Here is a 4,778-nt window from a genome sequence, read left to right on the forward strand (position 1 = left end):
GGTTAAACTTCAATTCTAGCATTTCTTAGCCTTCATGATTCTGGCGTTTAAACTCCAGTTTAGGCTTAAACTGGAACTTAAACTCCACATTTGATATTCAAGCTTCCTTTATTGATTTTGTTGCTTCCTTGCTTAGCCTCTTCTTCCCTGAAATCATCCAAACAATTGCATCAAAGTCTTGCAAAATTTCATGAGAAATCTTCCATTCATAGCATTTAAGTAATATAACTAAAACTCATGGAATTTGCATTAAAATCATACTGTTTGGATGGTTTATTGCTTTGTTCTTCATTTAACCATTTTTGGTTACTTTAAGCTCAAGAAAATGCATAAAACAACTAAAACTAACAGAAAAATGCTAGTGAAACTACCCTAAGATGCCTTGGCATCACAACACCAAACTTAATACTTGCTTGTCCCTAAGCAAGTCCTGAGTTATTTGAGAAGAAAGTATGAAACAGAAAGCAATTACATTGGCTATATTAGCAGGCATTTGAAGTTCATCAGAAGGGTTTTATGCAGAAAGTTGCAGCATCACTTTTTCATACTTATCAGGTAAGATTATCACTTTTTCATTGCATCCATCAAACACTGCTATGGCCTCTTGTTATTCTTATGTCCTTGTCACTTTTCTCTTCTTAGTTTTTCTTTTCTTTTTCTTAGAGCTTCTTTTGCTCCTTGTTTGCTTAGTGTCATGTGTTGCACAAGCCTTTGGCATTTTCTTTTTCTTATCAGTGCACTACACATATCCACTTTAGGCACTTTAGTTCACATTTCTTCTTGAGACATTGGTGCCCAGCACCTCTTTGTGTGACTAAATGTTTTGTATTTAGGTTGCTCTTGATAATGGACTTTTGGTTGATAATCCCGGGTTAGTTAACCCAAGTTACCAAGTGTTGAAACACTCCTCAGAACCTATTCATCCAAGCATATCCTTAATACATAAACACCACAGGCATTTGTCTCAGAAGTTCAAACCATTGGTACCTAGCTTATTTTCTCAATTTTTTTTGCTTTTTGGTTGCCCTTTTTCAGTGGCTTTTTCTTCTTCTTTTTCTTTCTTTTTCATGGCCAAAGACATTTATTCATCAAGATCCATAGACAGTTTTCAATTTCTACACAAAGAATGATAATTCTACACTCTAATTCCAGTGATCTGACTAAACAATCAAGCATGCATACCACCACTTAATTCTACTTGATTTGTCACTAATTTAGCCAAGTTACTTTTGTTCAAACTTTTCTTTTATTTTTGGAAACAGAACAAGCATGGCAAGCACTCGTTTAAGAAGGTGAAGTTATATCCAAACATCTAGGTATTCACTTTATTCAAAGCAATAAACAGACAAATATACTAACAACTTCCCATTCCAGAAAGATTCAACATTTACAGTCTAAACCAGAACAAGCATGCTTTTGTTTGCCCTTTTTAAAGAATTATCAAGGAATAATACCACCTTGTGAAATTTCTTGATTTCTCTTTGTTGCCAGGAAACAATTTGATTTCTCCTTCTTCTCCTAATTGTTGCTTCATGCTTTAAGATCCTTGTTTCCTTTCCTGCAAAGAGTGATGAAGTTGCTTGCTTCTCAAACACTTGAGTGGTTAGCTCAACTATGTGTGGGTAAGTATCCGAGTTTTGGTGTGCGAACACCAAACTTAGACTCCCACTTACTTCTCTATTCTTTGAGTCCTTGAGTTCTCTTTGGAATGAAGTTGCTGCTAAGGGTTCTAAGCATTTCTGTGACTGCTTAAAATGGTTGTTCCTTTCATATAATTCAAAGGTTGTTGTGTTCAGTTGATCTTTATGGTGGAACACCAAACTTAGAGTCACATATTCCCCTTTGAATTATTGATCTACGAATTCATTGTTTGGTGTGAAACACCAAACTTATTTCTTTGCAATGCACAGAAACTACTTCACCCTTTTTATTGAAACAAATAAAAGAAACAGCAAAAGGGTATTACCTCAGGTTGGGTTGCCTCCTAACAAGCGCTTCTTTAACGTCACTAGCTTGACGGTTGTCCCTTGTTAGGGTGGATTGTAGTGCTTGACGTCTTCTCCTCTCACTATGAAAACGTCCCCACTTGATTCATTCATGACCTCTAAATGTTCCATAGAAAGAACTTTCCTGATTGTGAACACTTGAGGGAGCTGGGAAGGAATGGTTTTGAGGCCAGGTGGAATTGGCAGATAATGACTTGATATCACGTTATCTCCCGGAGAAAAACTTTCAGTGGGAATTTTCTTGTTTCTCCACCCTCTTGGCAATCTCCCTATCACTCTTCCCTTTCTCTTGAGGATTTCTTCATTGACCCTTATGTCAGGAGGATCCTTCTGATCTGTTTCCACTGATTCTTGTGGCTTTAACTCTTGCAACTCTTGTTTGCCTTCCAAGGACTGTTTTAGAGTTTCAGCTGCTGGATTACTTTCCTCCAAACACAGATGGCTACTATCATCCTTAGGCTTTTCAGGTTCTGGTTCAGGCTCAGATGCAGGTTTGAAAACTTTGAAAATGAGCTGTTCATCATGTATTCTCAGAATTAGCTCTCCTTGTTCTACATCTATGAGCGCTCTAGTAGTGGCTAGAAATGGTCTGCCCAGAATGATAGGGTGTAAGTAGCTTTCCTCCATGTCCACAATGACAAAGTCTGTGGGGAAGTAATAATCCCCCACTTTCACCAGCACATTTTCAACTACCCCTTCAGCTTGCTTCTGAGTTTTGTCAGCCAGTTGTATGATTACATCAGTGGATCTCACCTCATTCAGTTGTAGCCTCTTCATAAGAGTTAGAGGCATCACATTTATGCTAGCTCCTATATCACAGAATCCTCTGTCAATTTTTGTTTCCCCTATGATGCAAGGGATATGAAAACTTCCTGGGTCCGTTTTCTTAGAGAGTGTGTCCTTCTTGATGAGAGCACTGCATTCTTTGTTCATTGTTACCGTTTGTCCTCCCTTCAAAACTCTTTTCTTGCTTAACAATTCCTTTAAATACTTGATGTGTGTAGGCATTTGATGGAGAATCTCAAGAAAGGGAATATTGACATGGAGAGAGTTAAATGTCTCTAAAAACCTTGAATAGGTTTTCCCTTTTTCACCTCCTCCTAACCTCTGAGGAAATGGTGCTTTTGGTTGGTATATTTCCAGCATGCCTTTTTGCAGTTCCTTGGCTTGCTTAGTTCCACTTTCCTGCTTAACTTCTTCCACACCTTCCTTCAAGATTTCTGGCTCCTGCTCTGAGGGCCTGATTCCTTCTTCTTCTGAAACTTCCTTCAATATGGTGATGGCCTTGCATTCTTCCCATCTCACTCTCTTTTGTTCCCCTTTAGGATTCTTTTCTGTGTCACTAGGGAACACTGCAGTTGATTTGACGGCCTGTTGAGATAGCTCTCCTACTTGAGACTCCATCCTCTTGAGTTTTTCACCATGGTTTCTTAAGGTAGCTCTCACATCATCCCTGAAGCTTTTCAATTCGGTTATGTCTTGACTCATGGTTGCCATCATTCCTTCTATCCGGTTTAATTGATCTTGAAATTGTTGGTTCAGATTAAGTTGGGTAGGTTGATTATTTTGGCCATGATATGATGGTTGGGGGTAAGTGTTTTGTGTGGCTTGGTATGATCTTTGGTTGGAGTTTTGGTATGTGGAATTGTTATGTTGGTTGTGGTTGTAAGGTTTGTGGTTTTGTGGTTGGGTTTGTTGGTTCCCCCACCCAAAGTTTGGGTGATTTTTCCATCCTGGGTTGTAAGTGTTGGAGTGTGGATCATATGATTGCCTTTGTTGGTTTCCCACATAATTGGCCTCTTCCCAATCACCTCCTTAAATGCTTACTTCCTCTTGATCTTGTGTGTGTATTGCAGCTACTTGCTTTGTTTCTAATTGCCTGGTAAGCTCTGCTAGTTGCTTGGCAAACACCTTGTTTTGGGCTAGAATTGTATCAACATGGTTCAGCTCCATGACTCCCTTAGTGTTGTGCCTCTCTGATGCATAGTAGTACTCATTCTCAGCCACTGTCTCAATCACTTCAATGGCTTCTTCCACAGTCTTTTTCCTGTTCAATGAACCTCCTGATGAATGGTCTACAGCCTTCCTTGATTCATAAGAGAGTCCATCATAGAAAATATGCAATTGCACCCAATCATGGAACATGTCTGGTGGGCATTTCCTTGTCAAGTCCTTGAATCTCTCCCATGCCTCGTAGAGAGTTTCACCATCTTGTTGTCTAAAAGTCTGAACCTCAGATCGAAGCCTATTGACCTTTTGTGGGGGGTAGAAACGTGCCAGAAACTTGCTTTCCACCTCATCCCATGTTGTTAGACTCCCCCTTGGGAATGATTCCAGCCACTTAGCTGCTTTGTCCCTAAGTGAAAATGGGAACAAAAGCAGTTTATATGCATCTTCCTGGACTCCATTGGACTTCACAGTGTCACAAATTCTCAGGAATTTTGTGAGATGTTGGTTTGGGTCTTCATTAGCACTTCCACCAAATGAACAATGATTCTCCACAAGTGATATTAGCTGTGGTTTGAGTTCAAAATTGTTGGCCTGAATGGGTGGTTTCTGGATGCTGCTACCACAATTCCCAGAGGTTGGGTTTATGTATGAACTAAGAACCCTCCTCTCAGGAATGGCATTGTTTCCATCAGCTCTCTCATGGTTGTGAACTTCTCTATCCATGTTGAGATCTAGAGCTTCCTCAAAATTGTCCTCAGATTCTCCTTCAGATTCCTCTTCTCCCACTACTCTCTTCCCTCTTGCTTCCCTTCTCAGTCTATG

At 39.6% G+C, this 4,778-nt stretch overlaps 1 non-coding gene across 1 annotated transcript; it reads left to right on the forward strand.

The window, feature by feature from the left end:
- Positions 1-4,149: 4,149 nt before the first annotated feature.
- On the forward strand, positions 4,150-4,253 carry LOC148571012 (small nucleolar RNA R71). Its single transcript, XR_015909030.1, has one exon. It is a non-coding gene; the product is annotated as a small nucleolar RNA R71 (small nucleolar RNA).
- Positions 4,254-4,778: the final 525 nt, after the last annotated feature.

This window comes from Arachis ipaensis, chromosome B3 (assembly GCF_059453495.1).
Source record: "Arachis ipaensis isolate K30076 ecotype BB chromosome B3, ASM5945349v1, whole genome shotgun sequence".
NCBI lineage: Eukaryota > Viridiplantae > Streptophyta > Magnoliopsida > Fabales > Fabaceae > Arachis > Arachis ipaensis.